Raw genomic sequence first — 25,812 nt, forward strand, 5'->3', positions numbered from 1 at the left:
CCTTGGTGACCAGCTCGTCCACCTTGGCGACCAGCTCGTCCACCTTGGTGACCAGCTTGTCCACCTTGGCGACCAGCTCGTCCACCTTGGCGACCAGCTCGCGCTGACCGGCTCTCATGGCTAAAGCCCTCCACCAGTGACATGCAGGCCTTTGTTAAGCAGCAGAGCATGTGGACACTGAGTCAGGGTGAGCAGGATGCACCAGGGCCATGTGACTACAGGCGCTGCCTCACTCTAGGGCCTTCATGGAGAGCAGCTGGCTGAATCTCCATAGGTCGGGCTACCTGACCTCTGACCTATGGACCTCTCTCTGGCCCCCTCCCTGACCTACACTGGAGTGCACCAGGGCCATTATCTAAAGGGAATCTCTCTGTGTGTCTGGGACCCCCTTGGGGAGGCTGTAAGTCTTCCCTTCAGTGAGTTCACATGGGCCAGCATTGTTCCCAGACTCATATCACTCACAGTCACAACACTGGCCACGTTGAGCTGTTCAGCCACAGTGGAGGGTTCAGCTCCAGAGGTGTATAGAGAGATTGTGTTCTCTACCTCAACACTGAGGTTGCTAGGGAGTGATTGGGTTCTTTGACCTCCAGAGAATGGCTGTGGGATGGGGTTTTCTCTACCTTCATCTACATCGTCCCCAACCATGTTGGTCTTCCTCTTGGGGAAGCATTGAGTGAAGGGCTCGTGGCACCTCCTCCAGGCTCATCCACCACCTCCTGGGGTGCAGTCTGGGTAGTGGCATGGCTCGGAGCAGTTTGGCATCCAGTGATGCTGGCAGCAAGATGGAGGCGCCTCTGAAAAGCCTCCTGCCAGAGCACTGAGAGCTAACTGATCTAACAGACCATACTGAGCCCTGAGACAAGCTCTTGGAAAGTGTCTTGGAAAAAGCTAATCTCCCCTCTGTGGCTTGGTGGGGTCATCGGGTGACTGGAGTCTCTGGGCGCTCCTCACGTTCAGAGTGGCTTTTGTTTTTTCCAGCAGCGCTTCGAGGCTCCCAGATCCAGGGTGTGATGCTGTTCCAGCTCCTCCTCAACATCCGACTCCTGAGGCTGCTTGTGATATGTTCACATGGGTGTACGCTTGAGAGGAATGGTGCAGTGTGGGAAGGACTCAGGGCTGTGGCACCCCTGCTGCTTTGGCACACTGGGAACACTGGACTCTGAACATGCTGCTGCTACTGGTAAATGATGGTAGTGAGTTGGTGGTGGTGGTGGCGGCGGCGTTTACCTCAGAGAGAGCTGAGGAGGAGTCTTTCCCACCAGCCATCTCCAGCTGTGTACAAGCTACACTAGGGGGAGCAGAAATACAAAGAGAATCGTTAAGCATCTCCCTGACAACATGGTGCGTTGCTTTGATCTCTCATCACCCTTTCCTGTTTTCATCAGAGGACTTTTTTAGAAAGATTTTTTCTCTAATTATGTTTTCACAACGTAGCTTGATTTCTAGAGAATGGTGTAAAATGGAACAACGTTGCATTTCAGCACTTTGACCAACTCTCCCTGCAGCAAGTGTTGTATAATGGACTGAGAAGGCCTCAGGCACAGGCATATTATGACAACAAACCTCTACACATCACAGGAGGTTGGTGGCACCTTAATTGGGGAGGACAGGCTCATGTTAATGACTGGAACGGAATCAGTGGAATGGTATCAAATATATCAAACACATTGGTTTCCAATGGTGTTTTGATGCCATTCCATTCGCTCCCTTTCCGGCCATTATTATGAGCCCTCCTCCCCTCAGCAGCCTCCTGTGCTACACATGCATGCACTGTATTATTGTATAAATACTACTGACATTCTACTGTCTTTCTGTCTGAAGGGATAATCCTACCTTGTCACTCTGACGCGTATCCTAATCCCCGCTAGAGAATCATTTATCAACAGCCACACTTCCCTCCTGGAATTGTGTCTCCCAAAGCCACTTAAAAAGTATATTTTCCTGTGTTTTATACATATTTCCACACTATGAGGTTGGAATAATACTGGGATAAGACCTGTAAGCACACAGACTTCATAGGAAAACACTTATTTAGTTGTACCTGTGGTTTCTTTGATCTTGGGCATCCGGTGGCAGTCATCTCCTCGTACGGTACCGAACCCAGGCTCGGCACTGGTGGCTGCGTGGATCTTCCTCAGCAGGGTGGGGTCCATCGTCTGATGTCTAGCCTTGCCTTGCTGTGTGGCCTGGCCTTGGGTGCCATACGCCTTCTCCTCCCAATTCATATGGCCCATTCCCTTGAGGGAACACTCCGAAAGTAGATGCATGTTTTCTCCAGCGCAGAGGGGGGAGTCCCTGGGCGTCACACATCTGCTGCTTCCTGTACTGCAGCCAGCGTCTATGGAGGAACACTGTGAGCTCTGGAGGGAGTGGACACCCTCGCTGCTCTGTAACGATGGCATGTGCTTACTAAGGTGGTACTCATATAGCCGTGTGACATCCTGCTCAGCTGAGGGGATCCTCGACTGCTGCTGCTGCCGGTCGCTGCTGGGTAAATTGGCTTCCTGGGTACTGTGGGGGTCTTTGGCATGGGAGTGTGAATCAGCGTCTAACCACTGGCTCCTTTCATCCCAGTCCTGCTTGTCTCCCTTAATTGTTACCCTGCAAGAGAGGGAGGCTTGTGAGTCATTCACACAGTCTGGGGAAAGATTGTTGGCCACTTTGTTTTCAGGCGGCCGGTGATATCTTGGGGGCTTCTCTCGATACGGATATGGCGTTCGCCCCAACTCGAATTGGTTCATGTACGGAGATTCCCTTACAATAGCATTATATTTGGGTGGCTCCCCTCTATTTGAGTGGACTTTGCTGTTTTGCTTTTCTCTTGAGTCACTGGTATCTCCCTGAATCCTGCCCTCAGGGTCACTGTGCTTTCCTGGCTGCTTGCTCATCAAAGAGCCCATGTGCAGTTTGCTAAAGTAGTCGGTGGGGGACTTGGTCTCCATGGTCTCTGGCTCCATCTCTCCCCTTTCTGAGTATAGGATCTGGGTGGATGACACACCCGAGGACTTGGCCCCTTCCTCTTTCTTCTTCTCCTCCTCCTCCTCCCCCTGGGTCTCCTGAGGGTCGTGCTGTATGGCCAGGGCCTTCCCGTCCTCATACTGTGCTACAGGCAACTCTATTTTCTCCTCAGTCAGAGTCTGGTAGCCCTCAGTGGTGGCCACAAACAGTCTCAGGTGGGTTTCAGACAGTTTCTGGGCAGCGACCAGTTCTGAGCTCTCTGTCATCTCAGAGGAGTTAGTCTCGTTGCCAGAGTCTGACGAGGACTCGGGGCTAAATGCCCTTGATATTTCTATACCTGTGTGCCACAGAGAGACAGACATTTTATTAACAACTTCACCTGAGGCACCTGAGAGATATTATAAAATGGTACACATTTCATTGGTACAAAAAGAATGAAAGCTATGAGTTGAAATGCATTTGTGCACCGTTTCATAAATGATAAAAACAAACAAAATGATACACAAAAAAAGCTCTGGAGACAAAATGAGTGTCACAGCAAATGTTTTACGTTCAAAATGAATGACACATTGCACACACAAAATGGAAACACAGAACAAAATGGGTTTTTTTTATTGAAAAATCAACAACAACAAATGAAAAACGTTCATGTCTGGTTAATTTTCGTGGTGTTAATGAATAAACGTTACAGTAGTGTAAGAAGAAGAACCTGTGCTCTTTTCTGACTGTGGTTTTGGGCTCTGCTCCTCAGAAGCTGCCAGGGCTTCCAGGGCCTGTAATGTGGACACCACAGCTTCGTCCAGGGCCCCGTCAAGGCCCTCCTCCACCTGTGTGGTGACTGAGTCTAGGATATTATCACGTGTCCCCTGGCTCTTCTTGACAGGCACCCGGCCCCCCCCGTACTGCTCGTCCTCATCAGAGCGGTCCCTGAAGCCTGGGGGCGGGGCTGCGATGGCCAGGTTGAGGGAGTGAAGCAACACATCTTCGTTGTCTTTCTCGTCCTTACCCTCCCATGGCGGGGGCAGGGAGGTCAGGTCGATGATGTCATCGCTGGACCCAGAGAGCGTGAGGAACCTAGCCTTGTCCAGATCCCCCATCAGTCCCATGTCCTCCTCGCAGCTGATGTCCTCCTCGTCCTCGTCCGCGTCTGTGGTATCCGCATAGCAGATGTCGTGCAGCAGCGGCTCCTCACTGCACTCGGTGTTGCCGAAGATTTTGTCAGCGTACGGATATCCCTCCCCGGCCATCCCCATGAGATCCCTGCTGTTGTAATCCTCATCTAGTCGCTCATACATGGGGTCGTGTAGAACCTCTGGGCCTTCCTCCATCAGCCTCTGGTAGCCCAGGTTCTGGGGGTCCACACTGTCTAACAGAGGATCCCCGAAGGTGAAGGAGACCTTGGCACTGCGGGGGGAGTCCTGGGGTTTGGGCCTGGGGACACAGAGGTAGGGTTGGGGATGTGTTGGACCACTGGTTCCCCCTCTGGCATCCACCCTCTCTGCCATTTGCATGCAGTACTGGGGCGGCTGCTGGATCTCAGTGATATAGCCAGGGTCCATGTAGTCTGTGTCTCTATTGGTGGAGGGCTCTCTGGTGCAGCGCTGGTTGTTGTGGTGCTGGTGCTCCTCACATCCCCTAAAGGAAGCGCTGTATGTCCACTCTATGGCCTGGTAGACCTGCTTTACTCTGGAGTCATGACCTGAGGATGGGAACCAAACCAGGGGTTGATAATCAGATTTCTGCAATAGCAGTTATATTGTATGGACTTAGAACTGTATAGAGTCTAGAGACTCACCGGTGTTGTCTACATTCCCTGGTTTGACCACGTTGAAGATGGAACGCCGAGAGTTCACCAGTAGTCTGTAGTATCCAGCAGTCAGACAGGCCAGATTCATTGCATCAGTGGACTCCATTAGCAGAGTGATGGGCTGGAAGATAAGAGGACAACAATGAACACACACTAACTGGAAATAGACTAAGATAGAGTAATGTCAAGAGCTGAATTAAGACAAGACTTAGTGTTATTCTAATGTTTCTCATTGAGCATTAATTTCCTTGCTCGATATTATTACAGAATATGATATTTTGGCTTATTAAGGCAAAGTACCAGAGGCTGTTTTTTTTAGTTGTTGCATCAAATGAGCATTTCTGAAATTTTAGGGTATTTTAGTACTTTAAAAAGTAAACATAACATTTCTAAAACTTGATGTAGATGTCTATTTTATTTTGTTTATCATACTTCCGTCATAAAAATGTAATGAATTTTAACCACGTTAAAATGGACATAAATCCATAATTTCAAAGCTCACTACAAGTAATGACACTTCATTTCAAAAATGTAAACTACGTAATCACCAAAAGTAATTATTGAGAGGGCCATAAACAATAACTAGTAATGCTACATACTCAAAAAAAGGTTCAAATCTCACCTTTCTGGTTAAAATGCATTCCTGAGATGTAGTCACTTTTTAAGACAAAAGCGCAAGTACACATATTTCCTATTCAACAAAACTGTATGTATAAGGCTAGAAATTACTTATATGCTTTCTAAATATAGCATAATCAAATGATAAAATGACTAACTGTAAGATTTCACCTTCCTTATAACTGTAAATTACATATTTGTATGTTTAGTGTTAGAGAAAACGTGCATATTTTCTAAAGGTCTCTCTTGATCAAAACATTGGCCCCCATCCCTGTGAATGTCACACACAGCTCTAGCTTGGCTTTCTGAACTCGTTGGGAACTCGCCTTTCATTTCAAGTCCGTCTATGAAAAACAAAGTGTTTTTAGTTTAAAATCTATGAATTATTTAGATTAATGGCTATTAACCGATCTCTGATGTAAACATTGCAGGTATTTGCTTTGTCTGTGGCGCCAGCTTCAAGTGCTTTCAGATTTCACATCCTATAGTATGTCACACAGGCTCAGAAAAATACTACTGTGTCCTTTTGATCTGCGGTATCCACAGATCGATTTCTAAGCGTGCATGTCGGACGGAATCGGTACCAGAACCGGGCAGGTCCCCTAAAAAGGGGTTTTAAGCACAGTTCATAGAGAATGTCACAAACTGGACTATATGTAGTAACTTACCTTGAACAGATGGTGATTGGGCCTAAATAGACATTTGGCGTTTGGTAGTCTAAATTCCTTATACTCCTCTTTAACTGTAATTTTCTGAAAGTCAGACTCTTCCCACATGCCAACTCATTTTGCTCAGCTTCAGAAGCATCTTTATTCACACCATGTTGTGTGGCTATCCTTAGATACATTTCGTTACGTTACAGCCTTATTCTAAAATTAATTAAATTGTTTTTAATTTCTTCATTAATCTACACACAATACCCCATAATGACATCACAATACCTCACAATGACCTCACAATACCCCGCAATGACATCACAATACCCCACAATGACATCACAATATCGCACAATGACATCACAATACCCCACAATGACATCACAATACCCCACAATGACATCACAATGACATCACAATACCCCACAATGAAGAAGCAAAAACAGGTTTGTAGAAATTTTGGTTAATAAAAAAACAACAACTGACATTTACATAAGTATTCAGACCCTTTACTTAGTACTTTGTTGAAGCACCTTTGGCAGTGATTACAGCCTCAACTCTTCTTGGGTATGATGCTACAAGCTTGGCACACCAGTATTTGGGGAGTTTTTCCCATTCTTCTTTGTAGATCCTCTCAAGCTCTGTCAGCTTGGATGGGGAGCGCTGGTGCATAGCTATGTTCAGGTCTCTCCAGAGATGTTTGATTGGGTTCAAGTCCGGGCTCTGTCTGGGCCACTCAAGGACATTCAGAGACCTGTCCCGAAGCCAGTCCTGCATTTTGGCTGTGTGCTTAGGGTCGTTGTCCTATTGGAAGGTGAACCTTCACCCCAATCTGAGATCCCGAGGGCTATGGAGCAGGTTTTCAACAAGGATCTCTCTGTACTATGCTCTGTTCATCTTTCCCTTGATCCTGACTAGACTCCCTGCCACTGAAAAACATCCCCACAGCATGATGCTGCCACCACCATGCTTCACCGTAGGGATGGTGCCAGGTTTCCTCCAGATGTGACACTGGTATTCAGGCCAAAGAGTTCAATCTTGGTTTCATCACACCAGATAATCTTGTTTCTCATGGTCTGAGAGTCCTTTATGTGCCTTTTGGCAAACTCCAAGCAGCTGTCATGTGTCTTTTAATGAGGAGTGGCTTTCGTCTGACCACTCTACCATAAAAGCCTGATTGATGGAGTGCTGCATATGGTTGTCCTTCTGGAAGGTTATCCCATCTCCACAGAGGAACTCTGGAGCTCTGTCAGAGTGACCATCATGTTCTTGGTCACCTCCCTGACCAAGGCCCTTCTACCCCGATTGATCAGTTTGGCCAGACAATCAGCTCTAGGAATAGTCTTGGGGACCTTCAATGCTGCAGAAATATTTTGGTACCCTTCCCCAAATCTGTGCCTCGACACAATCCTGTCTCAGAGCTCTACAAACAATTCCTTCAACCTCATGGCTTGGATGTACTGTCAACTGCGGGACCTTGTATAGACAGGTGTGTGCCTTTCCGAATAATTTCCAATCAATTGAATTTACCACAGGTGGACTCCAATCAAGTTGTAGAAACAAAGGATGATCAATGGAAACAGGGTGCACCTGAGCTCAATTTCAAGTCTCATAGCAAAGGGTGTTAGGCGGAGCAGCACAGAGGAACCCAAGCGCAGACTCAAGACAGGAAAACAGGGATGAAAGAACCCAGATATTTATTGTAACAGGGAGAGATGAAGTGTGGATCCAGGGAAGTTCGGGTGAGTTGTAGGAAACCAGATGTGGAGGCTGAGGTTTGAGTGAGCTGGGCTGGGTTGGAACAGGGTAAACAAGTCCAGAGGGGAATCCAAGGGAGTTATGGTGAGCTGAATCCAGAACAGGGTAGCAGGGCGGTGAGATGTGGAACAGGAGACAGGAACCAGAGTCAGAGCAGCGAGATGAATGAAGATTACGATCTGACAGAGTGGAAGTGGCAGGACTGAGCATTTGTAGAGGTCTAGATTGTGGAACGGGTTGCAGCTGGTGGGGAACTGCTCTGACTCCAGCACACCTGTCTTCAACCACACAATCACAGAGAGGGAGAGAGAGAGAGAGAGAGAGAGAGAGAGAGAGATAGAGAGAGAGAGAGAGAGAGACATAGAGAGAGAGAGAGAGAGAGAGAGAACTAGGAGAATGGCTGCAGGTCAAGGAGACACTGGATGTCCACTAGGGGGTGTGGCAGGAGCAGATGTGAGAAAGAGTCTGAATACTTACAGTATGTAAATAAGGTATTTCAGTTTTTATTTATTTTATACATTTGCAAAAGTTTCTAAAAACCTGTTTTTGCTTTGTCATTATGGGGTATTCTGTGTAGATTGATGAGGGGGAGGGAGTATTTGATACATTTTAGAATAAGGCTGTAACGTATCAAAATGTGGAAAAAGTCTAGAGGTCTGAAAACTTTCCAATGCACTGTAAATTCTCCAGACTTGTATCAAGGAAATTGTTGATATGTTGTAACATTTTTATTATATCACATTTTTATTTGGAAATATGCACCAAAAATACAGTTTACCTACATGTTTTTGTATTTTTATAGATAAAAATATATATATATATATATTTAACCTTTATTTAACTAGGCAAGTCAGTTAAGAACAAATTCTTAGTTACAATGACGGCATACAATGACGGCCTATAGATAGAAAGATTTAAAAACTATATATCCACACTCCCTTCCTGGAGTGTCTTAACAAAATGTAACGTATTTTTATAGAATATTTCAGAAAAAGTTTTATATTGGTGACAATATTCAACTAATAAAAAGTTAATTGTGACAAGATTAATGGAAGAAAAATACCACACTCAGAAGATTTCACCTTCACATCCAGAACATGTAGCTCTACCCTGACGTTCTTCTCGTCCTCTGTGTACATCTCGATGCGGTTGACGTGGCTGAAGTCAGCCAGCAGCGCCACCAGGTTAGTCTTGGTGTTGATCACATGACTGATGCCATACCTGGGACCCACTAGTAGAGTCACCTCTGTGTGCTTCTCACCTTGCTGTGGGCATAAAGCAGAACGGAAACCATTGAAAGACAATACACACGGGGGCGGACTGGGACCACATATCGGCCCTAGCATTTCTAACACACCGGACCATTTTTTTCCCTTGAGGCTCCCATACAGGCCCATACAGCTAATAATGGACCAGCCCATCTGGCATTTGCCTGAAATGCAGATGGTAGCCTGTCTCTGGATACACAGACTCCATTAATAACTTATAACTTATTATGATATGATATTCTGATATTTGATATTTGATGTGTCGTTACTCAAAAGTTCAGAAAATAAGAGGTAGTTATTTACCAGCAGTATAGATTTAAACACCCGCCCTCCATACAGTCTCAGGTCACTGAGATACTTCAGATAGTGGACCTTGGCCTGCAATGCTGACAGCTGAAAGAGAACATGAGCAATGTAGGCTACTGTCGTTGTATGAATGTGCACAGAGGATTTATTTTACAAAGAAGGTGGCGCTGTGAATGGTCACAGTGACGCATTACATTATCTAACAGTGGGAAATGTATGAGAGCATGAGAAATCAGGTTGAGTATTCCACTAGGTGGTGCTCTTTTCCAATATGCTGCATTAAGAGTCAGCTGGAGAAGAGGGGGAGAAGAGGAGACAGAAGAGAGGGAGAAGATACATAGAGAGCGAGAGAGGCATAGAGAGAGAGAGAGAGAGAGAGGCATAGAGAGAGAGAGAGAGAGAGAGAGAGAGGCATAGAGAGAGAGAGAGAGAGAGAGAGAGAGCATAGAGAGAGAGAGAGAGAGAGAGAGAGGCATAGAGAGAGAGAGAGAGAGAGAGAGAGGCATAGAGAGAGAGACAGAGAGAGAGAGAGAGAGAGAGAGACAGAGAGAGAGAGAGAGAGAGATAGAGAGAGAGAGATAGATAGAGCGAGAGAGAGAGAGAGAGAGAGAGAGAGACAGAGAGAGAGACATAGAGAGAGACATAGAGAGAGAGACATAGAGAGAGAGAGAGAGAGGCATAGAGAGAGAGAGAGAGAGAGAGAGAGAGAGAGAGAGAGAGAGAGAGAGAGAGAGAGAGAGAGAAAACAGGAGAGAGATAAAAAGGTACCCTACCTTTTTCCCAGGAGGTACCAGATTCTGGTTGGTTTTGAGAATGTGTGTTAGGGCTTTCTTGATGTTCTTCTCTTTCATACTAGATAGTACTGCAGGAGGGAGGAACAGTGCCAAACCCCACTCCTTCCTGTAGAGCAAGAAACCATGGTAACGCAGGTTTAATGTACAACAGCAGAATGCATTCGTCCAGCCAAAATCAATCACTTTATAAAGAGGGGATGCATTGATTAGCCAACAGCTAGTCGATTATAATCAATATCCATATTAAATAGCTGTGGTATTTTTGACGCACCAATCAATGGGGAAATCGTTACTGTATCTGACATGGATGTAATTCCTTCATGAAGACACCCAAGCCAGATAATTATTTTTTATTTCCAGATTAATCTCAAGTCACTGAGTAAGTGTTGAGAGTCTAATGTTGTGAGGGTGTCAAAAGCTCTCATAACAATGTGTTGCTGGATTGAACATGCAAGGAAATGCAGTGCCATGTTTGAACTTAGACATCGGATCTGTTCTGTGTTGACCTGGTTGTGGGAAGCAGTGTGAAACCCAAGCTACTCACTCAATGTACTTGAGGGAGACTTTCTGCGATTGTTTGGTGTTAATGGTGAGGATGTACATCTGCAAGGCAGCCAGACGCAGGGCTGTGTCGTATTTCAGCTCTGACCCAAATCTCTCCAGCACCACGTCATTACAGCTCTTGAAGGGGAGAAGAGGCGGAGAGGAGAAGAGGAGAAGAGAGGAGAGGAGAGGAGAAGAGGAGAAGAGAGAAAAGCAAAGGGGAGAGAAGAGGAGAGGAGAAGAGAAGAGAGGAGAGGAGAGGAGAGGAGAGGAGAAGAGAAGAGAAGAGAAGAGAAGAGAAGAGAGGAAAGGAGAGAAGAGAAGAGAAGAGAAGAGAAGAGAGGAGAAGAGAAGAGAAGAGAAGAGAAGAGAAGAGAAGAGAGGAGAGGAGAGGAGAGGAGAGGAGAGGAGAGGAGAGAGAGAGAGAGGAGAAGAGAAGAAGAGAAGAGAAGAGAAGAGAAGAGAAGAGAAGAGAAGAGAAGAGAAGAGAAGAGAAGAGAAGAGAAGAGGAGAGGAGAGGAGAGGAGAGGAGAGGAGAGGAGAGATGTTACACTGCACCTTGAACCAGACAGTACGAGTACACAGTAACTATGGTATGAAGGTACATTTGGCTCCCCTAGTAACTCTGGTTGTGGTGAAGCTCCAAGTCAACAGCAGATCCTTTACATTTTTTTCTGAGCTAAACTTTCTACAAGGAATCTTACCAAATACATATCAATGAATATCATAGAAAAATATACATTTTGATAACACAACAAACCTGATACTTTTCAATCAGCCAGTGTTGTCGTCCATGTGCTGTGACTCACCTGAACATAGAGGTATTCAAACGCCACTGCATCCCTCCTCAGGAGGTCAATGGGGTCCTTCGGTACAAAGCTGATGCGGAAGAAGCATTTCATCTTGTGCGCCCCTGGTCTCTGTGTTGCCTAAGGCACCAGACCAGGACAAGGAAGTGTGTTGCGATGTCATGAATAATGAATAATGGATTAAAGATACTGCGATTTAAATGCTGACATTTATTTAAAAAACTAATCACAAGCCTATAAAATAGGCTTAAAATCTATATCCTCATTCGTATGCTTACAGAAACAAAACAAAATGTATAACTCACATTTGTTATAACAAATGTATTTAAAAGACCAGAATGATAATCATTGTTTTATTACAGTTTTTCATTTTTATATTGAATATATAATACTGACCTGTCTTTTTTTGTGACAGAATCACATATTTGCAATGAGCAAAAAAATGAAAACCTATTTCTCAGCCACATTATACTTATTTGAATCTACAGTCTGTTGGGGTGTCTGCATAATGTTCACTGTTACCCTACAATCATTCAATCACATGCCCACCAACATCCATTTCACACTGACTATGAGAAAAAAAAGGCAGGTCATATTTAATTACACTGTATTCGGGCATAATATTGTCAATCTGTCGTCTACCCGAGCATGAAGCCACCCCACTGTCATTACTCCCCCCATGACGTCTCACCTGAGTTAACATCTCCTGCTCGTGGAGGAGCATGAGTCTGCTGGCCGAGCCCTCGTGTCTGTGCTCCAGCATCAGTGAGAAGTGTTCAATACTCTTAATGAAGAGCTTCTCTTGCAGGGTCAAGATGACATCCTTTCACACAGACAGAAGACACATTCATTATTCATATGTTACTGTATGTGTCAGGCACGTGCAGGGACCACCAAGTGACAGAGTGAGGTGTGACGAGAGGGGAAAGCTATGTAAAAGCACACATTTGCATTATATATACCCTAGCTAAATATGTATGTATTCTAAAAAGCAAAAAAAATACTGCATATCCTAGTAAGATAATGGAAAATAAATGGGGTTTGAGTCTCAGTAAAAACCCAAATCAAAATGGAGGATTTTTTCACATCCCATAATAATAATTGTACAGCGCATAACTTGACATTGTGTCAGCCGGCGTTACATAATATCACACAGATTAAAACCGTACACTTTGGAGATGTTTTGTTTATGAGGAACAAAAGCCCTGGCCTACTTCTCCATGCTTCACAGTAAAATTAAGTTCCAGCTGACGTGTCTTCGTGGGAGAGCTTTGTGTAATACACATTTGGACACCTGATGAATCCAAATGAAGTAAAGATAATATGATATGCTGCTGTGTTCAAAGGAATTAACTCTTCTAGAAGTGGCCTATGAATGATGTAAGGTAAAATATAATTATTTTTATTTTTTTATTTTTTATGAAACACTGTCCCCATTACAATGTCTTAGTGAATGCCACAACGTACTATACCTTAACCTCTTAGCGCTAGTGAATGCCACAGCGTACTATACCTTAACCTCTTAGCGCTAGTGAATGCCACAGCGTACTATACCTTAACCTCTTAGCGCTAGTGAATGCCACAGCGTACTATACCTTAATGGATGTGTTCCTGTCAAACTTAAAGGATTTGGTCTGTCCGTTCTCCAGGTACACCTTCAGAACATTTGTCATGAAGAGTAGAGAGTTGTCCTTCACAGATTCCTGGAAATGAGAAGAACATGGGGATGATTACTATGTCTTCCATATTGATCAGTGGGCTACACTGTAAAATGGGGATGATTACTATAGCTTCCATATTGATCAGTGGGCTACACTGTGAAATGGGGATGATTACTATAGCTTCCATATTGATCAGTGGGCTACACTGTGAAATGGGGATGATTACTATAGCTTCCATATTGATCAGTGGGCTACACTGTGAAATGGGGATGATTACTATGTCTTCCATATTGATCAGTGGGCTACACTGTGAAATGGGGATGATTACTATGTCTTCCATATTGATCAGTGGGCTACACTGTGAAATGGGGATGATTACTATAGCTTCCATATTGATCAGTGGGCTACACTGTGAAATGGGGATGATTACTATTGCTTCCATATTGATCAGTGGGCTACACTGTGAAATGGGGATGATTACTATGTCTTCCATATTGATCAGTGGGCTACACTGTGAAATGGGGATGATTACTATAGCTTCCATATTGATCAGTGGGCTACACTGTGAAATGGGGATGATTACTATGTCTTCCATATTGATCAGTGGGCTACACTGTGAAATGGGGATGATTACTATAGCTTCCATATTGATCAGTGGGCTACACTGTGAAATGGGGATGATTACTATGTCTTCCATATTGATCAGTGGGCTACACTGTGAAATGGGGATGATTACTATAGCTTCCATATTGATCAGTGGGCTACACTGTGAAATGGGGATGATTACTATGTCTTCCATATTGATCAGTGGGCTACACTGTGAAATGGGGATGATTACTATGTCTTCCATATTGATCAGTGGGCTACACTGTGAAATGGGGATGATTACTATGGCTTCCATATTGATCAGTGGGCTACACTGTAAAATGGGGATGATTACTATGTCTTCCATATTGATCAGTGGGCTACACTGTGAAATGGGGATGATTACTATAGCTTCCATATTGATCAGTGGGCTACACTGTGAAATGGGGATGATTACTATGTCTTCCATATTGATCAGTGGGCTACACTGTGAAATGGGGATGATTACTATAGCTTCCATATTGATCAGTGGGCTACACTGTGAAATGGGGATGATTACTATGTCTTCCATATTGATCAGTGGGCTACACTGTGAAATGGGGATGATTACTATGTCTTCCATATTGATCAGTGGGCTACACTGTGAAATGGGGATGATTACTATGGCTTCCATATTGATCAGTGGGCTACACTGTAAAATGGGGATGATTACTATGTCTTCCATAATTATCAGTGGGCTACACTGTGAAATGGGGATGATTACTATGTCTTCCATATTGATCAGTGGGCTACACTGTGAAATGGGGATGATTACTATGTCTTCCATATTGATCAGTGGGCTACACTGTGAAATGGGGATGATTACTATTTCTTCCATATTGATCAGTGGGCTACACTGTGAAATGGGGATGATTACTATGTCTTCCATATTGATCAGTGGGCTACACTGTGAAATGGGGATGATTACTATGTCTTCCATATTGATCAGTGGGCTACACTGTGAAATGGGGATGATTACTATGTCTTCCATATTGATCAGTGGGCTACACTGTGAAATGGGGATGATTACTATGTATTCCATATTGATCAGTGGGCTACACTGTGAAATGGGGATGATTACTATGTCTTCCATATTGATCAGTGGGCTACACTGTGAAATGGGGATGATTAATATGTCTTCCATATTGATCAGTGGGCTACACTGTGAAATGGGGATGATTACTATGTCTTCCATATTGATCAGTGGGCTACACTGTGAAATGGGGATGATTACTATAGCTTCCATATTGATCAGTGGGCTACACTGTGAAATGGGGATGATTACTATGTCTTCCATATTGATCAGTGGGCTACACTGTGAAATGGGGATGATTACTATAGCTTCCATATTGATCAGTGGGCTACACTGTGAAATGGGGATGATTACTATAGCTTCCATATTGATCAGTGGGCTACACTGTGAAATGGGGATGATTACTATTGCTTCCATATTGATCAGTGGGCTACACTGTGAAATGGGGAGGATTACTATAGCTTCCATATTGATCAGTGGGCTACACTGTGAAATGGGGATGATTACTATAGCTTCCAAATTGATCAGTGGGCTACACTGTGAAATGGGGATGATTACTATAGCTTCCATATTGATCAGTGGGCTACACTGTGAAATGGGGATGATTACTATAGCTTCCATATTGATCAGTGGGCTACACTGTGAAATGGGGATGATTACTATGGCTTCCATATTGATCAGTGGGCTACACTGTGAAATGGGGATGATTACTATGTCTTCCATATTGATCAGTGGGCTACACTGTGAAATGGGGATGATTACTATGTCTTCCATATTGATCAGTGGGCTACACTGTGAAATGGGGATGATTACTATGTCTTCCATATTGATCAGTGGGCTACACTGTGAAATGGGGATGATTACTATGGCTTCCATATTGATCAGTGGGCTACACTGTGAAATGGGGATGATTACTATGGCAATGTGAAGAAGATCATGACTGCGTCCAATCCATCTTAACAGTGTAACGTATTTTGCAATATTAGAAGATTCAAAGTCATTATCACTGGTGCATGCTTTTAGCTTTTGGAGAACACTGGTATACAATCACATCAGACAGAGAGGGATGGATGGTTTCAGTACAGTAGGTCTTACCGGGACTTGACCGTTAATGATGACCTCCTCTGCGAAGCGGACTTTCACTGGATTAGACTTTAACTTGGCCTTTTTGGCTGCACTGATGAATGCAGATTTGGGTGACTAGGGGTGGGGGTCGGTGGGAGAAACAGAATTTAAAAAAACAGTTGGCAACAGGTCTTCCCCTTCGGAGAAGTCACAGCAAATCAGCCGTTTCTCTCTCTCTTTTTCTCTCTCACTCTCTCTCTCTTTCTGCCTCTCCCTCTCTCGGCCTCTCTCTCTCTCTCTCTCTCGCTCTCTCACTCTCTCTCTCTCTCTTTCTGCCTCTCCCTCTCTCGGCCTTTCTCTCTGTCTCTCTCTCTCTCGCTCTCTCACTCTCTCTCTCTTTCTGCCTCTCCCCCTCTCTCTCTCTCTCTCTCATGTGAACGGAAGGTGCTTTTATGTTGAGGTAGTTTTCAGTATATTAACACTTATCATGCTACAGAGACTTCATACACAGAAATATAATTAGAAGAAATGAATGCTCAAATTATATAATATTCAGAGCTGTTTTTGAAATTATTCAATTTAATACGTTTTACAAGTTCTGTGCAGCCTCTCTGAATGTAATTGTTACTTTTGTAATATGAACAATGTGAAACGTGCTTCCCAAAGCCAGGTTACAACACAGCATGATTCCTGCTAGAGTTGGAACACACAACACTCTCTCTTTCCCTTTCTCTCTCCCTTATCTCTCTCTCTCTCTTTCTCTCTCCCTTATCCCTCTCTTTCTCTCTCTCCATCTCTCTCTCCCTTCACTCTGTCTCTCTCTCTCCCTTCACTCTGTCTCTCTCTCTACCTTCAGTCTGTCTCTCTCTCTACCTTCAGTCTGTCTCTCTCCCCCTTCTCCCTCTCTCTCTCTCTTTCTCTCTCACTCTCCCTCTCTCTCAAGTGAACTGAAGGTGCTTTTAAAGTGCCTTGCAAAAGTATTCACCCCCTTGGCGTTTTTCCAATATTGTTGCATTACAACCTGTCATTTAAATAGATTTTTATTTGGATTTCATGTAATGGACATACAGAAAATAGTCCAAATTGGTGAAGTGAAATGAAAAGATGAACTTGTTTCAAAAAAATTCTAAAGAATAAAAAACAGAAAAGTGGTGCGTGTATACAGTATGTTTTCACCCGTTTTGCTGTGAAGCCCCTAAATAAGATCTGGTGCAAACAATTACCTTCAGAAGTCACATAATTAGTCAAATAAAGTCCACCTGTTTGCAATTTAAGTGTCACATGATCTGTCACCTGATCTCAGTATATATACACCTGTTCTGAAAGGCCCCAGATTCTGCAACACCGCCAATCAAGCAGTTCAATGAAGACCAAGGAGCTCTCCAAACAGGTCAGGGGCAGAGTTGTGGAGAAGTACAGATCAAGGTTGGGTTATAAAAAAATATCAGAAACTTTGAACATCCCACAAAGCACCATTAAATCCATTATTAAAAAATTGAAAGAATATGGCACCACAATAAACCTGCCAAGAGAGGGCTGTCCACCAAAACTCACAGACCAGGCACGGAGGGCATTAATCAGAGAGGCAGCAAAGACACCAAAGATAACCCTGAAGGATCTGAAAACCTCCACGGCAGAGTTTGGAGTATCTGTCCATAGGACCACTTTAGTGGCCAGACAAAAATAAGCAAAAATGTTTGTTGTTTGCCTAATGGCATGTGGGAGACTCCCCAAACATATGGAAGAATGTACTCTGGTCAGATGAACGTGCTCTGGTCAACAAAAATTGAGCTTTTTGGCCATCAAGGAAAACACCATGTCTGGCGCAAAACTCCCATCACTCTGATAACAGCATTCTCACAGTGAAGCATGGTGGTGGAGCATCATGCTGTGGGGATGTTTTTCATCGGCAGGGACTGGGAAACTGGTCAGAATTGAAGGAATGATGGATGGCGCTAAATACAGGGAAATTCTTGAGGGAAAGTGTTTCAGTCTTCCAGAGATTTGAGACTGGGACGGAGGTTCACCTTCCAGCAGGACAATGACCCTAAGCATACTGCTAAAGCAACACTTGAGTGGCATCAGGGGAAACATTTAAAGGTATTGGAATGGCCTAGTCAAAGCCCAGACCTCAATCCAAATGAGAATCTGTGGTATGACTTAAAGATTGCTGTACACCAGCGGAACCCATCCAACTTGAAGTAGCTGGAGCAGTTTTGCCTTGAAGAATGGGCCGAAATCCCAGTGGCTAGATGTACCAGGTTTATAGAGACATAACCCAAGAGACTTGCAGCTGTGATTACTGCAAAAGGTGGCTCTACAAAGTATTGACGCTCAAGTTCTGTTTTTTATCTTATTTATTTTTTGTTTCAAAATAAAAATCTTCAAAGTTGTAGGCATGTTGTGTAAATCAAATGATACAAACCCCCCAAAAATCCATTTAAATTCCAGGTTGTGAGTCAACACAATAGGAAAAATGCCAAGGTTGTGAATACTTTCACAAACCCCTGTATGATGAGCTCCTACTCAAGTTGAAGTACTTTCCAGTATGATAACACTTATCAGGCTATAGAGACAGTCTTCGTACAGGGAAACATAATTAGAAGAATGTACAGTAATGCTCAGATTATATCATTTTCAGAGCTGTTTGTGAAATATTCAATTTAATAAGTTTGACAAGTTCTGTGCAGCCTTTCTGGATGTAATTGCTACTTTTGTAATATATAAACTATTGTTTTCTCTACGGTTACTTCTGAAATGTTCTCCCGAAAGCCAGGTTACAACACCCTATCATTTCTGCTAGTTTGAACACACAGCACAATAGACACAATTATTTTCAAATCATTGTCTCTTTTGGTGATGACAGCACAAATCCATCTCATTGAACTATTCTATAAATCATATCACTGCCGTTTGCATTAGTGGTTAGTGTGGCATTGTATCCGTCACCATATAGTACTAACAACTGTTGACATGGCAGGTTCAGGCTAACTTGGGGTCTCATGCTTGGTTTTGAAGCTACCATGAGAGGACTTGGACCATGTTCAGTATTCAGTGTTTGGACTGCAGTCCCTGTGAATTAACCAGGGGAACACTCAGCAGTATCCTGTCTGTTACAACGCAAGCACAGACATATGGCCGCGTTTCATGTCTCGGATTGTCTCGGATTCACAGAGTCAACAAACCAATCAGCATCGCAGGCAAACAGTCTATTGAAATCTTTTCCCCATGAGGTTGCTCTAAATCTTTTCAATGGAACTTTTGAAGATGGGAGGAAGACTTACTGTGTACGGTAGAACCACTGTCAAAACAATGGATTCTTTGCAGCTCCTAGGAACACAACACAAACAAACCAAAAAACATCATTATAGATTGAAAAGGTAAATATGTCAAATTCAGCGGATGTCGATTAATCCACTCTGAGTCATGCATTGTTTTGCCTACAGTGGGCAGATTATGACTGTTAGAAATAAGCCCACAAAGATGGGTTAATAACAAGATGAGCAATCTGGGTCACACTTTATTTGGATAGTCTGGATAGTCCATCAGTAGATGCTCTACAGATGGTCATACTATCAACAAACTACACTATACATACAAAAGTATCTGGACACCCCTTCAAATGAGTGGATTCGGCAATTTCAGCCACACCCGTTGCTGACAGGTGTATAAAATCCCTTTCCTGTTTCAGAAATGGTTTGGGATGAATTGGAACATCGACTGCGAGCCAGGCCTAATCGCCCAACATCAGTGCTCGACCTCACTAATGCTCTTGTAGCTGAATGGAAGCAAGTGCCCGCAGCAATGTTCCAACATCTAGTGGAAAGCCTTCCCAGAAGAGTGGAGGCTGTTATAGCAGCAAAGGTGGGGGGACCAACTCCATACTAATGCCCATGATTTTGGAATGAGATGTAATACTAGCAGGTGTCCACATACTTTTGATCATGTAGTGTATCGGGTTGATAACTGCTTGCTAAGGTTACAGTAGGGGTAAGTGTTAAGTTTAGGGTTAGGGTAAGGGTTAAGTTAACGATTAGTGTAAGGGTTAAGTTTAGGGTTAGGGTTAAGTTTAAGGTTAGGGGTAAGTGTTAAATTTAGGGTTAGGGGTAAGGGTTAAGTTTAGGGTTAGGGTAAAGGTTAAGTATAGGGTTAGGGTTAAGTTTAGGGTTAGGGTTAGGGTAAGGGTTAAGTTTAGGGTTAGGGTTAAGTTTAGGTTTAGGGTAAGGGTTAAGTTTAGGGTTAGGGTAAGGGTTAAGTTTAGGGTTAAGTTTAGGTTTAGGGTAAGGGTTAAGTTTAGGGTTAGGGTTAGGGTAAGGGTTAAGTTTAGGGTAGGGGTTGAGTTTAGGGTAAGGGTTAAGTTTAGGGTAATGGTTAAGTTTAGGGTTAGGGTTAGGGTTAAGTTTAGGGTTAGGGTAAGGGTTTAGTTTAGGGTTAGGGTAAGTGTTTAGGGTTACTAGATAGTTTGTTGATATGTAACTGATAGTTTGTAGATAGTCTGTAGAGCATCTAGAGATGGTATCCAAATAAAGTGTTACAGCAATCTGTTCTAGCGATGCCTCATGCCTGGCCGTTAATCCTGTATTGGTACAGTAGTTTACTGCTGAGAGAGAGCACAACACACTGCAAGGCCAGGGGAGCAGTGATGGACTGGACTCCTTAGTCTCATTTTTCACTGCACTAATCTGCTGTACAGACACACTCCACAGTCCACAACATGTAGGTCATGAGAGGACTGGCCGTTCAGCCACTCACTCACTCACTCACTCACTCACTCACTCACTCACTCACTCACTCACTCACTCACTCACTCACTCACTCACTCACTCACTCACTCACTCACTCACTCACTCACTCACTCACTCACTCACTCACCTACTCACTCACTCACTCACTCACTCACTCACTCACTCACTCATTCACTCACTCACTCACTGGGGCGGCAGTGGTTAGAGCGTTGGACTAGTAACCGGAAGGTTGCAAGTTCAAACCCCCGAGCTAACAAGGTACAAATCTGTCGTTCTGCCCCTGAACAGGCAGTTAACCCACTGTTCCTAGGCTGTCATTGAAAATAAGAATTTGTTCTTAACTGACTTGCCTGGTTAAATAAAGGTAAAAAAAAAAAAACTCATTCACCTACTCACTCACTCACTCACTCACCTACTTACCTACTCACTCACTCACTCACTCACTCACCTGTGCCAAACACATCAATCTAATAAGACGCATGGAAATAATGCTATACATTTGGACCTGCATGGTGCAGCAGTGGGCTAAATGCTCTAACCACTACTTTCACCTACACATTATTATTGCTATTTCAATTGAAACTATACAGAGGGAATGATCCTAAAAGTAGAATGTTCAGTTTGTTTCTTTTCAGGCATTAATGCATTCATATTAGACATTTACTGTCTACTGTCCCGGCTAAGGACTCACGAGTGATGAAAATGACTCACAGGCAAAGCACACACAGCTTGATATCACAATGTTCCAGGAAAGAACTGGCCTACAGTACAAACATAAATCCTATCTAAACTCAGCAGGGTGTGCTATTAGAGACGTTGACATCCTGTACCTGACGAGGTCGATGACCATCTCCCTGGGGGCGGAGCTGACCAGCTCATCGTTAATCATGATGATCTCATCTCCGGGGGTCAGTCTGCCCTCAGAGGGACCTCCTACCAAGACACAGCGAACCCCAGTGGTATCAATTACAACTTTTCTAGCTAGTAATTCATCTTTGTTTTCTGAATTCATTGTACTCTGGCCTTTAGGCTTAAGTTTGGCTAATTTATGAAGTACCTTAATGTGAATGGTCAATTAATATAACATGAACATGGACTTTCATTGGATGTCATCACCCATTGGTCGCCATCTTTTGTCATCTGGTCACCATTGGATAGTACTAAATCTTACTTCCTGTTGCTAATGGCTATATGTGACATTATTGGTTAGATGTGGTTCATTAATGCTGATTGGTTTACAGGTGGTCTGGTGTGTTACCTGGTGTGACTGACCGAACCACCACTGGTTTTTCACTGCCTGCCACAAAGCCAAAGCCCAGGACTGGATCTCGTTTCATCTCCACCTTACGGGGGGCCGGAGGTACAAACTTGTCCCCGTCCAGACGAACCTCCTCCAAGGAGCTGCTTTGGGACAGGTGACTGGGAGAGGAGAAAGGGGGAAGGACAATCATAGAACAGGTAAGAATAGTATCACACTGATGAAGATCCACTGACCAAAAGCTCAGCTACATTAAAGAAACGTGCATCTGAGTGGAAGTGTCCAGATGCTTTTTTCAATGAATCAACTATAGAGTCGAGGATTGAAAAGGGACGGGGGAGTAAATTACCGGAAGCTTTCAAAGTTTACCAGTAAACTACCAGAATTTTGGTATCTTTCAAGGATTTTATGTAATCTAACATGAGACGTGTAGTGGCCCTTTTCAGGATGTCAGATTATCACAGTGGTCTGTAATTATCTCATGTGTGGCCTTATCACATGAAAAATATATGAAATAATTCAACAAGATTTACAATAATTTTAAAAATAAATATTGAAGGACAAAGCTGTAAAACGTTATCCTAAATATAATTAGTTTAGTGAATATAATTGGTGTTTAAAATGAGGTTTTCAGCATTCAAGTATCCTTTAAAATGTTTTTACAAACTTGTATATATTTTACTGTCAATACTAATTTGTTGTCAATGTTTTGGCATCAAACTGGTCGAAGTTATGAAAAAAGTCAATAGTCGGAGAAGTTGCAGAGGTAATTGAAAATAATTCCATTGTTGATGAGATGCTTTAATAATTCATTAATTATTAAACCACATGGTCCATCTACTAGAAACTTATGGACAATATGGACACAGATAGAATACATTAATACTATATATGAATACATTTTTTTTTTAAAGCTATTCAAGTATACTCTTAGAAAAAAATATGCTATCTAGAACCTAAAAGGGTTCTTCAGCTGTCCGCATAGGAGAACCCTTTGAAGAACCCTTTTTGGTTCCAGGTAGAACCCTTTTGGCTTCTTTGAAGAACCCTTTCCACAGAGTCCTCTATATGGAACCAAAAAGGGTTCTACAATGGGGTCAGCCAAAGAACCCTTTTGGAACCCCTTTTTCTAAGAGTGTATAAATGACCAAAGGTACGATAGATTGCCCTAGATTTTCTGTTAATGGCCAAACTTACTGAAGATTCCTGTAACTTTGGTAAATTACCGGGAGCTTTTCAACCCTAATAATGTGACAAAAAGACTGACACACTAGCTGAAAGACACAAATCTGTTTAGTTTTTTACCATACATTTCCTATTTAAAACAGATGTGTGATTCAAAATATCCAAAATGAAAATGGGCCAAAAATGGGTTCAAAATCTATGTAACAATGTATGTAAAAATCTACATGCACCAAGATTCCATTCTATGAAATACTGCTGTAACTTTGGCCAGATTATTCTATAAATCAAAAAAAAAAAAATACAGTAGGAGTACAGCATTAAATGTCTCTTCGATATGAACCAGTCTATTAAGATCCTTAAACGTTCAACGCTGAAAAGCAGCATTTAGTCTGAAATGACAAACTACTGCCATGCCTCCAAATAGAACACGTGGGCGATGACAATCAAGCTGCCATTGTATCTTCCTGCAGCCAACGCTCACTGCCACTCTTAATACGAACATCTCAAACAAAACCCACACACATACTGACACAGAACACGAACTCGATGCCTTTCAAGATTCAGCATTAAAACAGTATATGGCAGCGTCTTACATGCACGTGATTATTCAGGCACACTGGAAACCCGAAATAAACACTGTGGCCATTAGACAATGAGACAATTGGCCTGTGTGAGGTGGTGCATTATGGGGATGGTTAGTGAAGTGCCAGGGAGGGGTCAGTAAAAGGTCCTGAGGTTCAAACAGAGATTGGGATCATGTCTAACCTGTGGCACCACTGTGGTTGGCCAACCTGTCACTCACGGACTGTTACTCAATCTACCTCAAACCCTGATTTCCCCCTCTCATTTCAACTAGTCAACGTTGAATTGAATTAGTTGATATTCATTTACATATTCTCTATGTAAATGCACTGCTATTCAATTGGACTACCATGCTAACTGTGTTGAATACCAGTGGTGTAAAGTACTTAACAAAAAATACTTTAAAGTACAGTTATTAAGGGGTGGCAGGGTAGCCTAGTGGTTAGACTGTTGGACTAGTAACCAGAAGGTTGTAAGTTCAAATCCCCAACCTGACAAGGTACAAATCTGTCGTTCTCCCCCCGAACAGGCCTCGGTGCACTAGCGCGCACCACCGCTAACTAGCTAGCCATTTCACATCGGCTACACCTACAATAAATAAATAATAATAATAAAAAAGAACACCACCCTACTCCACTATTTAAATCTATTTAGTCCTACCTCAGGTCAACTACCTGAAAGGATGGGACACCACCACTTAACACACCCTGTAAGTCTTCTGACGTCAACCCACTGTTCCTAGGCTGTCATTGAAAATAAGAATTTGTTCTTAACTGACTTGCCTAGTTAAATAAAGGTAAAATAAGTACTTTTGGGGGTATCTGTCTTTTACTTCACTATTTATATTTTTGAATACTTTTACAACATTCTTTAAGAAAATATTGTACTTTTTACTCAATACATTTACCTTGACACCCAAAAGTACTCGCTACATTTTGAATACTTAGCAGGACAGGAAAATGGTCCAATTCACACACGTTTCAACAGAACATCCCTGGTCATCGCTATTGCCTCTGATCTGGTGGACTCAGGAAACACACAGGCTTCGTTTGTAAATAATGTCTGAATGTTGGAGTGTGCCACTGGCGAAATGGTGCCATCTTGTTTGCTTAATATAAGGAATATGAAATGATTTATACTTTTTTGTTTTACTTTTGATAGTTAAGTATATTTTAAACCAAATTATTTTGGACTTTTACTCAGGTATCTTTACTTTTATTCAAGTATCTTCACTTTTACTCAAGTGTGAAATGTGGGTGCTTTTTCCACCACTGATCCACCATTTGTAGATCATGTCCAGTGCGCAAATGATAGCAGCCTTTACATAGACAGGTACATTTTTTATACCACGTAAGCAGTTAAGAAAACAGTTTGTGTGCTGTTTTGTAGCTTTGCATCTTTCTGTATTTTCCTCCAGCTTTCCCTTCTCCAATTCCCCTCTCCAGGAGCAGGATTGTAGCATCCAAGGGAGTAGCAGCAGCAGCAGTAGCAGCTCTCTCCATGGTGCCCACTGTGCTGGGTAATTAGGCTCATGGGTTGGCTGAGGAGCCAGTGTGTAATTCACAGTCATTTCTGACACATGTTCCACTCGCCACTGAATACCCACAATTAATCTTTCAAGGCACTGAGCGAGAGCAGGGAGGTTGCAGCTAGGGTCTTTCTCAACATTTACATGGAGGCCTATGGCAACAGACACTCAGATGTCTTCTGACATTTCAACCACATTGTGAGGCATGTTATATGGTTGTTTCGCTTGCTTTAGGTTACGATTGTAACATATTGTATTCAAATTACATTCAAATTAACCAAGGTGCCACTGAGACAAATTGACTTCGAATTTGTAGTGTGAGTTTCAGCACTTCTTCTTCTTCGATGAGGTTTAATGGCGGTTGGCATCCAATAAATGTTGCATTACCGCCACTTACTAGACTGGAGTACAACTAGGCTGAAAAAATAAATAAATAACCAACTACCCTACCATCTAACACTACGCCTATGTAACAGTATAGACTTTACCTCCGTACCCACGAACCCCGACCTGGGCGCGAACCAGAGCCCTCGAAGCATCGTTACCCATCGCTCCACAAAAGCCGCAGCCCTTGCAGGGCAAGGGGAAACACTACTTCAAGGTCTCAGAGC

At 43.1% G+C, this 25,812-nt stretch overlaps 1 pseudogene; it reads right to left on the reverse strand.

The window, feature by feature from the left end:
* LOC115113525 (FERM and PDZ domain-containing protein 4-like) overlaps positions 1-25,812 on the reverse strand; it is a 45,059-nt pseudogene that overhangs the window by 1,908 nt on the left and 17,339 nt on the right.

The sequence above is a fragment of the Oncorhynchus nerka genome, linkage group LG3, assembly GCF_034236695.1.
Source record: "Oncorhynchus nerka isolate Pitt River linkage group LG3, Oner_Uvic_2.0, whole genome shotgun sequence".
NCBI lineage: Eukaryota > Metazoa > Chordata > Actinopteri > Salmoniformes > Salmonidae > Oncorhynchus > Oncorhynchus nerka.